Source organism: Vespa velutina, chromosome 1 (genome assembly GCF_912470025.1).
Source record: "Vespa velutina chromosome 1, iVesVel2.1, whole genome shotgun sequence".
Lineage (NCBI taxonomy): Eukaryota > Metazoa > Arthropoda > Insecta > Hymenoptera > Vespidae > Vespa > Vespa velutina.
Window position 1 is genome coordinate 15,652,818 of NC_062188.1, and position 21,480 is coordinate 15,674,297.

The 21,480-nt window shown below is 34.1% G+C and overlaps 1 protein-coding gene across 17 annotated transcripts in view; it reads right to left on the minus strand.

Moving 5' to 3' along the window:
- LOC124953618 (rap guanine nucleotide exchange factor 2-like) overlaps nucleotides 1–21,480 on the minus strand; it is a 131,704-nt gene that overhangs the window by 58,867 nt on the left and 51,357 nt on the right. For 4 of the 17 annotated variants that reach the window (XR_007102281.1, XM_047505390.1, XM_047505313.1 and 1 more), the window contains exon 1: nucleotides 14,182–15,086. The exons of 7 other annotated variants lie outside the window; for them this stretch is intronic. The gene's annotated coding sequence lies outside the window, so the exon portion shown is untranslated. Of the gene's footprint in view, nucleotides 1–470; nucleotides 713–14,181; nucleotides 15,089–21,480 lie in introns of those variants that run through there. 6 more of the 17 variants (XM_047505293.1, XM_047505304.1, XM_047505342.1 and 3 more) reach the window with 4 other exon arrangements.

Here is a 21,480-nt window from a genome sequence, read left to right on the forward strand (position 1 = left end):
TACTTCTCTTTCTTTCTTTCTCTCTCTCTCTCTCTCTCTCTCTCTCTCTCTCTCTCTCTCTCTCTTTCTCTCTCTCTCTCTTTCTCTCTATACGGACTATTTATCCTTCCACACTAAAAAATACTTCAAAATATCTATATATTTATGCGTCACCATCTGCTTTTTGAATATGCTGCATCGAATCTCATGATAAATCGGATCGGGGCGGCCAATATTCGTGAGGAACGTTATCGATATAATACCAGAAAGGAATAACAAAATACAATACCGTCCACTTATTTTTCCTCGACATATCTCCACTCCCTCTCCTTTTCCCCCACTAACCTTTGTATAAAATCTTTCTTGTGAAATAGAAAGAGAGGGGAGAGAGAAAGAGGGAGAGAGAGAAAATGATGTTTACGATCTATCCTCTTATCACTTTATTCGTTTAATAATATATCGGATTTTTTTCTTCTTCTTTTTCTTTCTACCTTCCATCTCCTCCAATCTTTTTTTCTTTTTCTTCTTCTTCTTTTCTTCTTCTTCTTCTTCTTCTTCATCGTCTCAAAGTCAAATAGGGCTACAATTACAGTGCGCGCGCACGCGCGTCGAACGCGCTCAATTCGATTCTATTAAAATTCATCGTGAGGAACGAGCGAATGATCCGGACGAAGGGACCCCAAGAATACTTCTCCCAAGGGAAATTTTCTTCTACGAACATTGGCATCGGCCAATGGATATCGCTTCGGAAAAAAAAAGAAAAGAAAAGAAAAAAAAAAAAAGAAAAAAAAAAAAAAAGAAAAAGAAAAAACTTTCGACGACTGATTTCCAACTAATGCATTTCGGTCGAGACATTTCAGAAGAAAAGAAAGATTCTAAAGAGATACAATGGCGAGAGTACAATGCCAAGGGAAAGAAGAACGCGAACGAAAGACGAGGAAGTAAAGGATAAAGTAAAAAAAAAAAAAAAAAAAAAAAAAAAAAAAAAAAAAAAAAAAAAAAACTAGAGAAGATAGAAGCAAAGAGCAAAAGTAGGAAAGCCAAAGAGAGAAAGAAAAAGTAAAAAAACGAAAAGAAAAAGAAAAAAAAAGAAATAAAAAAAAGGCAAAGAAAAGGCGAATCGATCCACGACCGAACTAACGTTGAAAACTCCGAATCTTATCTTCTCCTTTGAGACTTGCGACTGGCAGCGTCTAAAGAAAGAAAGGAAAAAAAAAAAAATATATAAAAAAGAAAAAAGAGATTATCCTTTCCATCCTTGATTATTATGAAACAACCGAGATCAGAAAGAAAGAAAGAGAGAGAGAGAGAGAGAGAGAGAGAGAGAGAAAGAGAGAGAAAATATATACACTTTTCATGAATAAATATATGTATATGTATTTTTATATATTGTACACCGGGATTTCTCTCGAGAATACTTAGGGCATAATGGCAAAAAAGAGACTATATAAATAGAATATGCGAAAAGATCGAATAAGGTATTATTTTTGAAGAATAAAGATATACTTTCCCGACAACAAAGTTCAGGGCTTTAAATGTAAAGAGTAAAAGAGAGTGAGAGAGAGAGAGAGAGAGAGAGAGAGAGAGAGAAAAGATCAAGTAAAACGTGACGACGATATCAATGAACGTGAAAGAATGAGAAAGAAAGAGAAAGGGATTTCGTTCCAATTGCAAGGGCAAGTTTTCCAAATAAATCGTGATTATCTGAGATTAATAAAGATAGAAAGGAAGAGAGAAGGATGAGAGAAAGAGAAATAGATAGAGGAAGAAGAGAAAGAAAGAAGATTTTAAGATCGTGAGATCGAAAAGTGGCAATAAAATAACAGGATTTATCTTTCACGAGTCGAGAGAGTCGTCCCTTTTGTTCCACTTCCTTTTCCAGTGTTCGAATCTCTCTCTCTCTCTCTCTCTCTCTCTCTCTCTCTCTCTCTCTCTCTCTCTCTCTCTCTCTCTCTCTCTCTCTTCCTATCCTTTTGCAGAGATAGAAACGATAATGTCACGAATCGAAGTATCGGAAAGTATAACTGTAGAAGGGTACAAAGCCGATAAAAGTTCAATGAAGGAGTCGTCTTCGTAGGCGAATGGTAGAAAGCCTTTTGGAAACGTCTCGAATGATGAAAAATGAAGATCGAAAGAAGAAGAAGAAGAGAGAGAGAGAGAGAGAGAGAGAAAGAGTGAAAGAATAAGAAACAAAAAGAGTTGAAGAAATAATAAAGAAAGAGAAAGAGAGAGAGAGAGAGAGAGAGAGAGAGGGAAGGGAGGGTGAGAGAGTGCGATGGAGGAACATAGATTTAGCAAGTATCAACGAGACAAAGAACCTTTTCACTGAAATCGTCGACCCGAATTCGACTTCATTCGATCTACCTTCGTGAAAATAATGTTCTTCAAAGTTTACTTTAACCAAAATGTAATTCTTTAAAAATAAGAATTAGAAAAGTATAGAATAGCAAACGTTGCATCGAACGGTACGCGAAATCGATGATATAAAAATTTATATATACGATGAACATACTTTAACGATATTAATAATATCAAAAATTAGTTCTTAATATTTCGATTCAATGTAAATTTAAAATTAAATTATTCAAATAAATATCGCGTATCCCAATGCGCGGACACGATTCGGAGTATAAAAAAAAAAAAAAAAAAATAAAAAAAAAAAAACGATTTATCGGAAAATAAAATATCTATTCGATATGGATTATTCCATCGGAACATTTTCTTTCTTCGTTTTGTGTCGTCGTCATCGTCGTCATCGTCATTATAGAATTTTAAAGATAATAGATAATAAATTGTTATGTACGATTGAATGTTAAAGAACAAAAAAGCATAAAAAAAAGAAAAATCTTGTTGATATTACAGATTAATTCTTTGAGGTACACGATTTTAAAGAAAATAAAAACCCAAGTTGCATAGAAATCCTTTTTAATATAAAAAAAATGAAAAATGAAAAAAAAAAAAGAGAGAGAAAACAAAGACCTTCACTTCTATTATTTAACATAAAATATTAATTACTGTGATTATAATATAACTCTCATCATGCATAAAAAGCTAAATAAAAGCTAAAAAGGGACAATATTTAATCAACCTAACTCCCCTCCCCCGAAAGAGTTAAATCGGATTTAAACGAATAATAATATATTGAAACGATCGTTTCCTGTCTATCGATAATAGTTATCGAGGAATAATCTCGATAATAGATTTTAATGTCATACCAGTCGTATAAAAATTTACGATAAAAAAACAAAAAAAAAAAAAGAAAAAGAAAAAAAGAAAAGGAAAAAAAGAAAAGAGAAAAAGAAAGAAAGAAAAAAAAAAGAAACTCGATCTCGTTATCTTATTGCTAAAGGACTTTGAAAACGCAAACGCGACCAACGCTTTTCTCCCTTTCGTTAATCTCTTTTTCCTTTTCTTCATTGGATCCGTGCCAGGACTATTCGAAAGAAAGTCAGTCGAGGCCCTTCTTCTTTTTGAATGGATCACAACCAAGCTGACCGACTTCAAACGTTTTCAAACTTCCCATTTTGTCAATAGCGCGTTGTTCATTAATCTCTCGACTGTATCTGTCGGCTAAAAATCTTTCTTCTTTTTTACGAATCAAAGGTCTCCTACGTAGTGCTTCATGCTCCGAATATCGCATAAATCCGTGACCGTGTCCAATTCAATGGACTACTCCTACTCCTTCTCTCCTGACCGAATCATATGCTACCTTTCATACAAAATAACGTGTATAACTTTAATTCTTCTATAAAGAAAAATCATTTTTTTTTCTTCTTCTTTATTTTCTTATTTATTTATTTCTTTTTTTCTGATTTGAGCGAAATCCCTTAATCCCTAAGTTTATCCCTTTTGGAGTAAATGCTTAATCTCATAAAAAAACACATACCATCGATATACATATATACCTACATGATATATATATATATATATGTATATATATAAATATGTAGAAGTTATGATATAAAGGGAAAAAAGGAAAGAAAAACAAAAAAAGAAAAAAAATAAATAGAGAAAAAAAAATAAAGAAAAGAAAAAAAAATGAGAAATCAAACCTCTCTGAGGTTTATTCTCAAATGTTCCTCATTTATTTATATTTACATATACATATACATATATATATATATATATATATATATTTCCTCAATCTATCGAAATAAAGATGAATTCAATCGCAAAGCTTGTAATCACAACTTACGGTCTAACACCAATCCCGGCATATTTACGTAATTACTGAAAGCAACAGTGAAATCGATTGTTCCATCGAAAAGGAGATCACTTTGAACACTAGTGAACGCCGCTTGCTAGTGCAGCCAATGGCGAAATGAACGAACGAACAAACGAACGAACGAATAAACGCATACACGCAAATACGCACGAATCATTTCAGTCCGTGTATTCTACACGATCGATCACAAGCATAAATGCCCACAAGCACACTCTAGTTGCTTCGTCCATCTATCCATCTATCCATCCATCCATTCATCCATCCATCCATCCATCCATCCATCCATCCATCCATCCATCCATTCATCCACCCACCCATTCATTCGTTCATTCATTCATCTATCCATCCAACCATCCAACCGGTCGTCGTCATAGACTTTGTAAGGGCAGAGAACGCGTACAGGCAGTTAATCAACGGACGAACCAAAATCCAAGGGTAGGGTAGGATGTATCTCTCTATATCTCTCTCTCTATCTATCCCTCTCTCTCTCTCTCTCTCTCTCTCTCTCTCTCTCTCTCTCTCTCTCTCTCTCTCTCTCTCGCTCTTCGATTCGCATATCCCAGTGACGAGTAAGTATGTCTCTCTATACGCGTAAAAGTCCATTTACGAGCGTTCATATGGGCAGCACATCGGTGTACGACGCGTGCCCATGAAGACCCAGATGCCATTTGGAGCAATCCATTGCTCATAAATCGTTGCCGAAGCTGCGAAACGATGTGAAAGCGCGTTCACCTTTCGAACAAGTTATGTATGTATATATGCATGTATATATGTATGTATGTATGTATGTATGTGTGTATGTATGTGTGTATATATATATATATGTATATATGTAGATATGTATATATATGATAGAGTATACTTGTCGTTAGTTAATATACGTAGGTTCAGAGATATCTTCATTACTCTCTTAATTATATGGTAGTCTTTATTACAACGTAAAACGTAATGTATCTAGTAACATCATCTACGAAATAAAATATGAAGTTAATACGAAATAAAATCGTGGGGGTCCTTTATCGATTATTATTACCAATTATTTCTCTATCTTCGGATGGTCCAAATACTATAATTTGTTATCTCACTTTCCCTTTAACTCATTCCCATTTACACTTCCCCAAATAACTATAGCCATATATATATATCGGTTGTTTCATTCGACTCAATCGTATAAAATGTATATCCACTATTTCCGGCACGATTCAAAAGATATAATCCGAGAAAAGATAGATTTATCTGAAATAATATTTCTTTATTTTGTTACACGAAGCATTCATCTTGCCCATTGAAAATGTTCCTTCGTATTGTATATTATAATGGAGAAAAGCACGTTTAGATTATTAAATGCAACATTGCGTTTACTCGCAATGGTACCGCCGGCTATCGAGCATTTCTTTTATTCTTCCCACGAAAGGATATGAAAGAATCGATGTGAACATAAATGCGTTCAGGAAAAAAGAGTAAGAAAGATATTACGATAGAGAGATAGAGAGAGAGAGAGAGAGAGAGAGAGAGAGAGAGAGAGAGAGAGAGAGAAGGCCAGGTGCATATACCTACATCCCTTTTGGAAGCATCGCGTCACGTATCGATAAGTCCTAATATTTATGTTACGCACTTTCGACTCGGAAGAGCGTCATTTCCATACTATCTTTTTCCTTTTACAACATTGTCGTCGTTGCCATCGTCCGTTCTCGCCATTCGTCGTTCGTCCCTGCGAATTCACGAGCCGCCGTAGTCGCAAGCAAATATTTACGGAGACCATCGACGAATCGATGCCGGTGTATCCGCCTTCATGCTCCAACGCAAATCCTCCCTTGTTGGGGCACTGACCGCGAGAGGAACGAGCGAGCAAACGATTGAGTGAGCGTACGAGCGAATGAGCGAGCGTGAGAGAGAGAGAGAGAGAGAGAGAGAGAGAGAGAGTGAGTGAGAGAGAGAAAGGAGGGATAAAAAAAATAGGTGCCGCGAAAATCGATGCTACACAACCCGTTTAACGCTGCATCGAGCAAACTCTCTTGCAAAGTAGGCTCGATAATATGGATAACTAACTCATCATCAAGAAAACCGAACGTGGAAAGAATTAAAAAAAAAAAAAAAAAAAAAAAAAAAGAAGAAAAAAAACAAAGAAAAGAAAGGAAGAAAAAGAACCAAAAAAAAAAAAAAATAATAATGAAAAAGAAAACGGATTTTTCTCGCGAATCGTTGTCTAACTTTTATAAATGAAAAACAAGTAAGCAAGCGTCGAAAGTTCGATTATCTCGATCGTCCGTGCTCGCCTCGTTAATCAGACTTTCCTATTGTCGAAAGTGATCGTCTCGTTCCTCTTTTACGCTTTCCCTTCGAATAATGTCAGACAATTCTTTTCTCTAAATCTCTCTGTCTTTGTCTGTCTGTCTCTCTCTTTCTCTCTCTCTCTCTCTCTCTCTCTCTCTCTCTCTCTATTTCTCTCTCTTTCTCAATTCATTACATATTTTCCACGGGTACGGTATTACACAACACCTATTACGGATTATACGAATTCTATATAAACGGGTGCATCGATAATTCTCGGGGCGTAGTAATTAATGTCGAGCGTAAAATTACGTTTATTTCTGTCTAGGTCTCGATAATATTCAACGAATGTTTTAAATGCTATAGAAAATTAGACGACCGCTATGCTACGATACTTCGAATCCGAGCTTAACACGCTCGGGTCGTAATTTAAGAACAATGAACAGGGTCGAGCATGCTTTATTCAGGGCGCGCTAATGTGACGTCAGAAAGGCAAAATGTGATATTTCTATTTCGAGATTTATTGGTTCAAAATCCAACACTTACATTGTTAAAAATTTATTGGAAAGAAAACAAACAGTATATTTCATTATCGTTCGAAAATTATCATCCGAGGATCGATTATGCGATCAGTTTTTTTTGCGATCAATTTTTCTTTAAATTATCATATTGATACGTTACTTGATAAATTAACTCGTAAAATACCAGATATTATCCTACACAAGTAAATACCTACATACATGTAAAGAATTCTGTCTGTCTCTGTCTCTCTCTCTCTCTCTCTCTCTCTCTCTCTCTGCCTGTTAAGTTATACAATTGTACCTTTTTTTATACAAAAATTATCAGAACATACATAAATATACTAAATGCAAACGTATATCCTCCTATACGTAGGATAGTTTCTATCCATCAACCAGGAAAGTGATTAAACTTTAGTAGACAATGGAAAACCTGCCTACTAATTGAAAAATTGAGTAAGGTATTTGCGAAAATGTCTATCTAATCGAAAGAAAGGAATAATTAAAAACATCATCGACAACTAAACCTGTAAATCATTTGTTCTTCCATTTTCTTTTCTTCTATTATATATATACATATATATATATATATATATATATATATATATCTTTTTTATTTTTTTCTATTTTTATTTTTTTATTTTTTTTCTTTTTTTTTGGTTAGATTCAAGCGTTCCATTAAATCCAATCGAAAATTTATTCTACGTTCTGAATCAAAAATCTCGCAATTTTTGGGTTAAAAAATATAGCGGCGAGGGAAGGAAATAAACTGACAAAAAGTTAGGTATATCCGAAAAGGCACGATGGGTGAACAATTGCCAGTTTGGAAAAAAAAAAAGGAAAAAAGAAAAGAAGAAAAAAAAAAAAAAGGACAAACGCGTAAATACCGCGAAAAAATGTCAACCTTTTTCAGCCACGACCTGAACAATACGTGCCCCGCACGATTACCTCTGAAACGAATCGAGAAAAAACGACGTTCCGATGCACCGAAAAAGCAAATAAAATACGTCTAGATAAACATGCAAATCGAGATCCGATATTGTTCGTATATTTATATGTGTATATATATATATATATATATATATATATATATATATATATATATACACATGTATATAGTAGATATAAATTTTTTCCTTTACTTCACGATTTATAAAGATGACACATAAGCTCGTACATCATACATTCTTTTGAAATTCTAAAAAGAAGAAATCTGATTTTTCAATACGACGGAATATAAATTATTGCAAATGAAACGATACTAATCATAAAAATGTATGCGATTATAATAATCATAAAAATTTTGCATGTTTAACATCGGAGTGAAAAGGAATTTTAATATCATATATATGTATGTACTTTGAATGATAAGATTGAAAATTAAATCATATGAATCTACGATTATATTTAATTATATATATATATATATATATATATACGCATGCGTGTATATTTGCGTGTATATACGACTTATCTTATCTTATTTTTCCTAATAAAAAATGCTACACCTTAGATCTCTATAGAATTGAAATATATAAAACATGCCTCGTGAAATAGAACGTGAGTCGTTTTTTGAAGAAATAAAAAAGAAAATGGAAAAGGAAAATGGTATATACACACACACATACACATACAGAGATAGATAGATAGATAGATAGAGAGAGAGAGAGAGAGAGAGAAAAGAGAGAGAGAAAGAGAGAAAGAGAGAGAGTATAACTGAGTGCATCTGGCTTGTGTACACGAAACGCCGAAGGCGTCGAGAGAGAAGCAGGAAGATACTGCCTCTAAAGCTTACTAGAAATACTTTTGAGAATATAGGACACGTGTTCGTCCTTCGACAGGAAACGAGATTCTCTTCTCTCCCTTTGGCTGTTTCCACGACAATTAATTGCTAAGCTACGTAAAAACATATATACGTAAGTAAACTCTCGCTGCTACTACTACTACTACTACTACTACTACTACTACTACTACTACTACTATTACTATCACTACTATTACTGTTTTGTAGATGCTACTTCCATTCGTAGCAAAGGATTCGATGACTAACTGTAGACACGTGTACGCCCTTTTAAACGATATGCGGCGTCTGCTTTCCTTCTACGTAATCGTTGGATAAGATTTTCGAACGAGAGCGTAACGAATTCAATCCAATCAGAGAATTCAATCCCCTCTTACTTCGCTAAAGCCAATTCTGGCGAAGAAAGAAATCCGAAGACGAATAGCTGAGCCAAAGAAAGAAGCGATTCGAGACTGTATGGGGTGAGAAAGGAGAGAAAGGGGAAAGGATTGAAGTGGAAGCCTTAGACACCGAGACGAGAAGAAAAGAATTTAACGCTCTCCGTGAATTTCTTAGCCAAGCGAATCTGGCGAGACACGTCGTCGTTGTAGATTAGAGACAAACCAGCCAAAGTATTTTCATCACGATCGAACGTTTCCAATACCTTTTTCTCCTTTTACGATCAAGGCCGTGATCGATAATTCTATACATTTTTTATCTCCGACGTGAAATAAAATCTCACTTTACTCGCTCTCTTTTTCTATCTATCTATCTATCTATCTATCTATCTATCCATCTAACTATCTCTTTCTATCGGAAAAGGAAAAAAGAGAGACGGATGAACGTCAGAGTCAGATGGACGCATTTGACGCGACGTGTCATTAAATTTTAACTCTGATCTCGTAGCGCCGCGCCAGTCTGAAACGATAATCGATAATAAAGATCGACCCTAATTGTAACTGTTGAGTTTCACGATTACAAGAATTATAAATTCATGAATATACTGTTATCAATCCATCAAGGATATATCATTGTTGACGAAAATACATATTTATTACTATTATTATTATTATTATTATTATTATTATTATTATTATTATTATTATTATTATTATTGTTTTTGTTCGTTATGTGTCGAATGACGTTCAGAACTAAAATTTTGTCTTTTTATCTCGATCTTACGATATGCGGATATATATATATATATATATATATATATATATATATATATATATATATATATTTAACTTTCTGTTAAAAAACATGAAACTAATTGTAAGCCATTTTTACGTTCCAGTTTCACGAAAAGCTTGATGACAACAAGAGAATTTCTCGGTACTGTGTCCGTTCGGCGAAACAAACTAGCGTGTGTATTAAACGTAATTATACTTGGCTAATCCTAGCCGGGACAATAATTAATTACCTTACGTGCACAGTGACGTGCCAGTAACGCTCGTTTCACTCTTCTCGTTTTAACGAATATATAGAAAAGTCTAACGTTTTTCTTTTCGAATAATACGAATAAAAAAACAAAGGAAAACAAATCTGAAAAGTTTAGTTTAAAATACGAGAACCGTAAATAGAAATTATTTTATTTTTCATTCGATATTAATGATAAAAGATAAATTATGATTGATTATCAAATTGAAAAAGATATTTTTATCATGGAAAGATTAAAAATCTATTTGGTAAAATAAAATTTTATTATTTTTTTTTTGTTTTGTTTTTGTTTGATACTGCTATAATTAATACGAATATTCTCTAAAAATGTGTTCCTCTTTTCTATAATAAAAGTACAGATTATATGGATCAAACTTCTCTCTCACTCTCTCTCTCTCTCTCTCTCTCTCTCTCTCTCTCTCTCTCTTTTTCTCTCTCCCCGTTGGCTCATAAAAATTTTTTTCTCTTTGCTACGTTTATCGGAAATATTTTAATTTGTGCATTACTCCGAATGATCTATCGTTTTATCGTGTAGTTATTAAAAATTCTTTTCTTTTTTTTTTCTTCCTCTGCACATAAATTTTTACGAGATCCCTAAAAACGTTCGTGTAAATAAGACGTTGCAATGAAGTTGTAAAAAAGATGAATAACCGTCTTGTGTCCTTTCAAAGGCCGTGGCGACTGAAAGGTGAATAAAGTATTTCATTTATAAAACACTAAAGAGAAAGTTCAGAAAACAGTGTGAGAGAGAAAGAGAAAGAAAAGAAAGAAGATAGAAAAAAAGAGGTAGACGGCCTCTTCTTTGGATATAAGAAGGAAGACGAGTCTCTTTTTCGAACATGCTTTTACCAAAGGAAGGCTTAGAAAAGTAAGTCGACGGGTTTTCTTTCCTTAAAGCAACCCGCATGCGGGATAAGGACGGCAAGTTTTGCATGGCCGCATTGCAGTGTCTGAAAATGATACAAGCTTGAAAATATTCATTATTTGCGTAATCGATAAGCACACAAGCCCACATTGGCTGAACACTTTTACATAATCTCTACGTCTAATATTATTAACGATTCCGAATGAAAATGTGGATCGATTATGCTTTATAAAAAAAAAAAAAAAGAAAAAAAAAAGAAAAAAAAATAGAAAAAAAATAGAAAAAAAGATAAAAAAAAGATAAAAAAAAAAATGTATATCTCTAATTGAATACTATAAATATATAATTATCTATTAAATCAACGATTTGATATAAACTTTTTGTAAAAAAGAAATGAATATGCTAAAGTTGAGTGAACAAAATTGTGCGTAAGGAAATATTCTTGCTTTTTTTTTTTATTTTCTTTCGATGTCATCTATTTTTTATGTCATATATATATATATATATATATTCACGAATAAAACGATAAAACGCGAAAGGAACGTTCGTGCCTTTTCTATCTTGCATAGACGCACGAAGAACTATTCAAACGATTTTCGTAATTCGAATTAACCGAAGGAGGCCTTTACTTTGAATGCGCCAAAATTCCTATGCGTCTACAAAGTAAAAGAAGAAAAAGAAAAGAAAGAAGAAGACGGCGGTAGATGAAAAAAGAACGTCACACAACTGGGTCATGGATCACGTGCTCTAAAGAGTGCAAGTGCACTCTTAACCCGAGGAAAATAGACTCAATCTTCTGTTTTCCTTTCTCTCGTTGAGTTCCCTTTATTTTTGTCGATGATTAGGGAGAACGCGAAGACGCGAAAAAAGAAAAGAAATAAGGAATGGTTCCTACCAAATGATTTTTCTACTTTATTTCATTTTATTTTTTTTTTCTTCCTTTCATTCGCACTCTTTATAAAGTTTCGAATGAAGTTCGCGATAATTAAACATCCGCTTAATTGTTACCTTATCGCCGCGATAATTATTTCGTCCTATTGACGTCCATATGATCGTCACTTTATCACTCTATTTCTCTTTCTTTCTGTATTGTTTTCTCTCTTTCTTTTTTTTTTTTTTTTCTATGCCACGTAGTTTTCTTGGAAAGGAACTCCGAATATCGCAACGTCCTTGAAAGAACGAGCATCAAACGAGGACATTTGTGAATGAGATTTCAAGGATTTATCATCGCGTCCTTCCACTTCCGGTCATTCGTTGAATAATCGATTCGAAGAGAGAGAGAGAGAGAGAGAGAGAGAGAGAGAGAGAGAGCGAGAGAGAGAGAGAAAAAAACACAGAAGATGCATGCTCCTTCTTCCTTTTTCAAGAAGAACGTGGGAGCTGCAACGCGGAGATAAGAAAACGAAAAATCTTCAATGGAAAAATGGGGAGTGGAGTGGGGAGGGGGAGAAAAAGAAACAATGGAAAAATTGCTTTATGGAATATTAATTTCCTTTTGTAACAAACTGAAGCAAGCGATAAATAGATACTAAGTAATATTTTTCTTCTACGGAAACGGGAATGGTTCTGATCGTTCTAACGGGAAACTCATTTTTGCAAGGTATCCGACGTATCTTAATACACTTAATAACTTTGATAATAACGCTGATAGTAATTATTTATTACAATGCTGTACAATTCCTGTTCCTTTTTCGAAACATTTTCACGGAATGTAAATACGAATATTGTCAAAAACACGATAATATTATTTAAAATCTAAATTCTAAAGCGATCATCTTAGTTCCTTTACGTCTAGACGGACGTTCTCTTTGTAAATAAACAGAAATATAAACGTTAAACGATCTTCACCGTGGGAGAGATCTTAAAATTATTCTATACACGGTAATTAATTAAAAGACGTCACAGAAGTAATAAGATGAGGGGGAGGGGGAAGAGGGTGGAAAATAAGAAAAGAAAAAAAGAAAATCTCTCGTTAATAATTATATATATATATATATATATATATATATATATATATATATGTATATATTTTTTTTTTTTAATTATAGCGTATTTAAGCTCTTAATTGTACGCCGAGACCGTGGCAGGCATGTCGATCGAAACGAATAGCATTAATTAATTAAAAAAAAAGAAAAATTTTATAATAAAAACACCGTTGGATCGTATAAACCTAACACGCATCTTGTAACTTCCACGCTAAATATTTATATATATCGCGACAAAGTATCGAACGAAGTAAATAAACCTTTTCGTTCATGGCGTTGATTCTATCATTCCGTTATTTGTTTCTACTCCTTCATTTTGTCGGTTTTACCAAGGTAAATTCTTAATCAAAAAACTTATCTGTACGGCCATCTTCTTCCTATCACTATCCATTATACTACCCTTTTCCTTTTCTCCCACAGCCCTATTAAGTTCGCCGAAAGAAGAAAAAGAAAAAGAACAAAAAGGACGAGAAGGAGGAGAAAAAAGAAGAAAAAGAAGAAAAAGAAAAAGAAGAAGAAGGATAAGAGGGAGTAGATAGTAAATAAATAGACTTAAAATATATAAGAAAAGAGAAAGAAAAGAGAAAGAAAGAAAGACAAAAAAAAACAAAAGGAAAAAGAAGGAGAAGATCGTTCACAAGGTTCGTGCCTGAGATTGCTCGCTTCATCTCTGCTCGATCATCGTGTTAACACTATACGACGAATGAGCACACGAGACGCGCAACGCAGCACGATAAAGACTAGTATATAGTCCTGACTATATTAAAGCCAATCGATTTTTTTTTCCCTTCGGTTACGTTTATTGGAGATCTAGCCGATGGAAATAAACGAGTGTGTTGCTATTGTACAAGAAAAAAAAAGAGGAAAAGGGAAAGAGAAATAAAAAAGAAAAGAAAAAAAAAAGAATACAAAAAAGAAAAAGAAAAAAAAAAAAGAAAAGAAAGGATGGGAATGTTATGAGCAAGAAAACTAGATGAACGATACGTTCGTCTTTCCAACACCAACGATCAAACAAGTGGAATTCCATCGTGGCTCTCATCACGAATCCAATACGAAGCGGAATCGAAGTGTCGATCGATCTTACGGTTCTTCTTCTTTACTTTATTTACTTTCTTTACTTTTTTTTTCTCCCCCCTTCTTCTTTCCTTCCTCCTTTTTACGATTTATCGGCGTAACAATCTCATCCCTCGTTGATAGCACCAAGTATAATCCACTGACCGAGAGACTGACGGAAGCACTTCCTTCTTTGTTAGGAAAAAAAAAAAAAAAAAAAGAAAAAAAAAAGAGAGAAAAAAAACACGAAGAAAGAAAGAAAAAAGTAATCGAAAAGAAAAAGGAAGAAAGAATAAAAAGAAGATCACTGATATAACGACAGAGATTGACGACGAACTACTGTTAAAACAAAACATAAAAATGTTGCTTTCGAATTTATAACACCCGTCAGATTAACACTTCCACCGCGATGATCGCGTTTTTTCATTTATCGATCGATCTTCATCGATTCTACGATCTTACGTTTTTTTTATTTTTTTCGTTGACAACGAAAGACGTATAAAACAAATCGCAATTGATTTTCTTTTTCTTTTTTTATCTCTTTTTTTTTTTTTTTTTTTTTTTTCGTTTTTTAATTCGAATTTAACACAATCTCGTTCGTATACGGTGATATAATAATTTTCAATTCAAAAAAGATAAGAATATTCGTTCAATGTGATATAAAGTGAGACAAATTAATTGTGAAAAATACGATACACGGCGGAACTCGAAACACGCGGTACCGAATCCAAAACTATACTGACCACTCCCGCGCTGTCGCTCGCGTGTACACGGAAGACCGAGAATAGCGCCATCGCTTGGCCAAATCTCGAACTAATTGCCGTCAAGCCTCCTCGCACGCTCGCTCGCTCGCTCGCTTGTTTTCCTACCTTCCCCCACTACACTAACATTTAATCCCCACTCCGTAAAAACGTAAACCTTTTTTAAAACGGGTGTTTCCGATATTTTCGTTTCTGTTTTTTTTTTTTTTGTTTTCTTTCGATTTTTCCATCATAAAAAAAAAAAGAATTAACTGTATTAATCATTAAATTTTTTGGCAACAATTGGAAAAATTATCGCGTTCGATCGTTCTAACTTCTTTTCCTTTCTGAATCCCTCGAGACTCCTTTAACTTTTCTTTTTTCTACGCGCGAAGTGAAAAAGAAAATACAAAAAAAAAAAAAAAAAAAAAAAAAAAAAAAAAAAAAAAAGAAAAAAAGAAAAAAAGAAGAAGAAAAAAAAAAGAAAAACAATTTATAATTTAACGTAATAATTTTATCGACCATTGCAAGAAAAACTTCATATCAAGTCGTAACTCCAGAAGTAAGCATTTCCGACCCCCATGTTCTATGAACATTTTCTACTTATTTAAGTCCCTGGAACTTATTCCCAAAGTTTGTATAGACTATTCAGTTATATCCTGTATATATATATATATATATATTACTATTCTTATATATATGTATATATGTATATATAAGAATATTAAAAGAAAAAGAAAATATACGAAGGCATTTGAGATTCTTCTAGCACCTTTTACCGTTTTTATATTCTCTTTCGAGTGTGCGACTCGAGCACCCTTTCACGCGCTACTAGAATCGCGAACGCGAGGCAATTAAAAGAGCGATTAAGCGGATGCTGGCGTAACGAAGGAGGGTCACTCCCAAGGTCGCTGCACCGTAATACTGTAAATTTCCTTCAGACACGTATATTGTTTTAAATTGATTCCCTTCAGAGGAAGCGATACTCAACCGGGAATGGCTTCCTTTTTTTCTATGCACACAACGTCATGAGAAATTAGGGGGAAGGGAGAAACATCAGCGAACTCTTCGATTCAATGTCTACGTACATATACATACATACATATACATATATATATATATATATATATATATATATGTATGGAAATTCCTGGAATATAATTCAAATTTATACAAAAAGTAAGAATTTCGAGTGATATCATTCATTTCGTTCATTAAACAAAATTTTAATAACGGAAAAAAGAGCTTATTAATTAAATCGTATATCGGTTTCCTTTAAAACCATAAAACGTACGAACAATCAGCTTGCTTTATAAATCGGCTATTAATTTTCTACATTACAAAGCCAATTTTCGATCGTAAAAATTCTTATGGTTAAATGTTAACGAGCCGAAAAAGAAGAACGTTTCCTTTTTTTCTTTTCTAACGGACGCAGTATGGAAATTAAACGAAATATCATTGGTACTGTTACTACTATTATTACTATTATTATTATTATTATTATTATTATTATTATTACTATTATCATTATTATTATTAATTATAACGAGAGAACGAGATAACAAGACGGCTTTTGATTGCCGTAATTACGACGAATGAAAGAAGGTGGAGGAGGAGGAGGAGGAGGAGGTGGAGGTGGAGAAAGAGAAGGAAGATCATCCTCGTGAGTCGTGACAGTTGAGTCGAGTAGACATTAGGCTTGTTGCATCCAGACAAACTCGGGATGATCAAAACAAACGACAGAAAAATATTATCATCGCGCACATTCATGTGCATCCAACATCTATTTACACGGACACATATGCACTATGCTTATTAAAGATAAAAATGAGAATGGTTAATTATCCAATCGATATTATCGGAGAAGAGGAAAGTATGTTACACATGCATACATATATGCGGTATCATAATTTGGTGTACGCCTCTTGAATTTGCCCTCGATCTTGACGTCACGAAGAAACATTTTAATATAATAACTCAAATAATCGGAAAGTTTCGTTGATAACTAACTAGTGTTAACCTTTCGTAGAAAAGGCACGCGTATTGGTATTTTGTACCAGGCACGAACACGATCGACGCGTTAAACGAGAAGACCATTTTATATATATATACATATATATATATATATACATACATATATCTATGTATGCCAGGAATCAGTTCTCTAATATAAATAACGATTGAAATACTTGTTCTAAATAATCTCTTCTTAACCGCGAAATACGTTCTATATTTCGACATATCTCGAACGCATTAACACAAATTTATTTACGTTAAATTTATTTATAAAGATTAACATCGTTTCTATCCCGTTCATAATACAATATTAAATTGTGAGAAGAAGAAAAAGAAGAAGAAGAAGAAGAAGAAGACTAATACGAAGACGAATGTCTAAGACGTTCTAAGACAAAGTCAAAGACGAACGTATAAGATCGATCGAAATAAATACTATCGATCTAATTAAGAAAGAGATTTAATTAACCAACCGTGTGATTTTATCCAAACGTAGGGATACTTCCGGTTCCGTTCGCCTCACCTTTCGCGCGAGCAGAGCAATCGAGCGGAGTCAAACCGCTTGGTTTGACTTAAAGCGTTAATCTTGCCTCCGGGCAAAGGGTTTCGTACTTCCCTCCTCCTCCTCCTCTTTCACCCCTCTTCTTGCCATCGTCTCTAGTAACCACGAAATTGATCCTGACCACGCGTATCGACGTGGGTCGACGAGTCATGCGTGAAAAAGCTAAAAAAAGGGTACACCCGATGTTCGAACATATTTACTTCTTTACAGACGAGCACACCGTCAAGGAAATATATCTCCTAATAGATCGTAATTCGGGAATAAATTTAATATATGTTCCGATCGATAAATTAGAGAAAATAATTTACGTTTAATATACTTATTAAAAATCATAGAACGCATCATTCTTTTTTTTTTTTTTTTTTTTTTTTGTTTTATAACAATTAATCCTATCATTTTGTATTACAATTCTTATCTTCAGAAATTTTTCAATAGACAAATTCGATTTTTGTCAGATCGATGGGATATAATTATCTTTCTATGTAAATATATATATATATATATATATATATATATATATATATATATAAATACGTATGTATGTGTGTACATCGATTATATATCGCGCAGAGTCTTCATGGATCGTTCCGTTATTCCTCGAGTACGTACCTGCATACATACATACGTGCATAACGGCGAATATATAAATGACAATTATATACATACTTGCATAACGGCGAATATATAAATAATAATTTTCAAGAAAAAAGAAAAAGAAAAAGAAAAAAAAGAGGAAGAGAGAGAGAGAGAGAGAGAGAGAGAGAGAGAGAGAGAGAGAGAGAGAAAGAGATAAGAGAAAGATAAAGAGATATATTTTCATACATTTTTTGAAATAATTCGGGTTAAGAATTTAATAAGACGAAGGAGAACTTTGCCATGGTCGTAGAATTCAAATTAAGGATTCGAAAATAAAAGGCTGAGATATGGCAAAAGACCTGCAGGATGATGATGTGCAGTAAGGCCAACGCGTGCATATATTACGCACATTCTTTCCTCTATCTCTCTCTCTCTCTCTCTTTTTCTCCTTCCTTAGTTCAAACCTATGTACTCGTAATATCTACATACGGGCAAGCGAACCAATCGGAGAACAGGTGCTAAAGACCGATATGAAAGGAGACGATGTTTTCAATGAGGACATCGTATATATATATATATATATATATATATATATATATATATATAGGTACACGTATATGTATTTCTCTATGCGTCCTTTATGCGAAGCATTCACGTGTTGGCACGTGTACTCTCCTGCATTCCGATCAATATCGATTAACATTAATCGACTCATGTAACATCCTGATAATCTATCTTATGTTAATACCAAATTCAGGAAAGTTCCGGTCTCACGGAAATTATGATGCAACACGTGCATCATTATGTTTCACAAAAGGGATATTGCATTAACGAAACGATGAATACTATATATATATATATATATATATATATATATATATATATATATCCAACACGGGTAATTTCAATACTTTAATTCAAACTATACATCTATCCTCTTTGTATCTATTATATATTATAACGCGCTTGATGAATGAGAAATCGATATAATGATACTACATGATGTATATTGATACGTAAATTCCTTTACGCGTAATTAATTTGACGGAACAACAATGATATTAACGTATTAATACTTAAAGAATTGAAAATGGGATTACTATTTAATGAAATTTCATAATAGAATTATATCGATGAAATATTTTGAATAATTTTATTGAAACATTCCTTATTCAATAAATCGTTGAATTACATTCCTAGTATATTACATGGTAATCAATGATTATCATTAATTAAAAAATCGATATGAAATGAAATTTAATAGAAATCTAAAATTTCATTTGATCAGAAAGATTCCAATGAAAATTGTAAATTATGATAAATGTAAATACATATATTATCATGAAGCTTTTTTAGGTGGCAATATATTTCAGTAGTATATACGAGAATGATCTAATAGAACTACGCGGGTCCATGGACGCTAAATACATGCCACAGCTTCTCACCCTGGGTATGATGAGCTCTCACGTATTATAGTCGTTTGTCGTGTTAGTACACATCTTTCACGACTATACCCAACAACGACGACCGATACACGGACGAAGATGGCTCGTCGTGGCTCTGTAGAGGTGCCAGATATCGACCTGCCTACTGTCTAGACTCTAGACCTTAACCAGAATATGCCAAGCAGCCTATACACCGCTCACCACCATCACCGATACCGTTACGAAACTTGCTGCTTTTTTTTTTTCTTTTTTTTTTTTCTTTCCCCCTCCCCCCCCCACCCCCCTCCTCCCCATACCCCTCCTCTTTTCATATATTTTTTTTTTCCTTTTTCTTTTTTCCTTCTCTCCTTTTCTTTCTTCTTTTCTACGTGCACGCGCCGATGCACTCGAACGCGGCAGAGCAACGACGTGTGGCGCCTCGTAAGCTGGAAAACGACTTTTCAAATATATTTTTGTCGCTTTAGAAATCTCACAAATTTTCTTTACATTTGTCCGAAGTAACTATTCTCTTTTTTTCTTTTCTTCTTTTCCTTTTTCTTGTTCTTTTTACACGAGCAACGAGGTAAGCGCGAAAGGACGAAATGGACGAAACGTTCGTTTATTAGCGCACTCTTTTTTCGTCTCTCCGATAGATGCATTCCGTAGATGCTTTCCGTGAAAATGCTTTTATGCTTTTACAACGGAAAAGGATGCTTTTCGTTCGTCGAAAGAAATGGGAAAAAGGAAAAAAAAAGAAAAAACGGCCGTTTTCGAACAAAAGAATGGATTCCGTTCGGAGAAAGTTATTAAGTCCGAGAGAGAGAGAGAGAGAGAGAGAGAGAGAGAGAGAGAGAGAGATAAAGAGTAGGTGGAACGTTTCGTCGACGACTTTTCGCTAGAAAAATATTGGACCATATATACGTATATACCCTATACATATATGTACATAGGTATATACATACGTACGTATATGTATGTACGAAAAGTAAGTTTTCACGCTTCTCTACGCCATGCCGCCGGGCGATTTTCCTCGAACGAGATAGCCACAGGCAAGCAAGGATATAACGACGTATTACGACCCGCAGACAATATATATATCATCCCTACGGGTATATGAACATACCCCGACGAGAGGATACGATGAGTCCTAGGGGATGCAGATGGCCAGCACGTGCCTCGACTCGGATATTAGGACTTGAAGACGCTTCCCTGGAATTTTATGCTCTTATACACCGAATCACGTGTAGATACATACATTCACACATATACATACATACATACATACATACATACATACATATATATATATATATATGTATATACATAAATCCATACGTACATATGTATATACATATATACATGCATGCGTATCTAATATACTATATAGGATCATCATTGTTATGTTCCTTATCGAAACATATCTAGCTCCTTTATAAAGAATAAGCTATTATTTTTCTTCGTTGAATTTTCAATGCTATAAAAGTATCCGCCATTTCGTTGACGACAAAGCACAACTAATAAGCTTACGAAAAGCGCAGCCATTCATACGTCTTCGATTTCTCCGAAACCGACGTTCGTGCGAGTTCAGTCGATTGGTTTGTTATCTTACTTTAAAGGATTTAATTGATTTAATCGAGTCTAGCCAATAAGGATTCTTAACTTTCTGGACATCGGAGCATCGATAAATTTCGTAGAACGCCAAAGGCATCATAACTTCCCTTCGAAGTGACCCATTGAATTTCGAATTAAGAGACTTCGAGGAGGTCTCGAGCAGTTCCTATACGCGGGAAACTCAACGCTGCGCCGAGTATTCTTTCTTCCTTTTCTTTCTCCTCTCCCTCCCTCCCTCTCTCTCTCTCTCTCTCTCTCTCTCTCTCATTTTTTCTTTTCTACTTTTTTTTTTGCTTTTTTTTTACATCGAGCAAGAGGAAAGCGAAAGCGACGTCATAAAAGACGGCTTTGTAAAACTCGCTCCTACGAAAAGGGGCGCTGAGTTTTCTAAAGGCACTCGACCAACCACTCGATTCTGACAGCGTCTGTAAGAAGGTG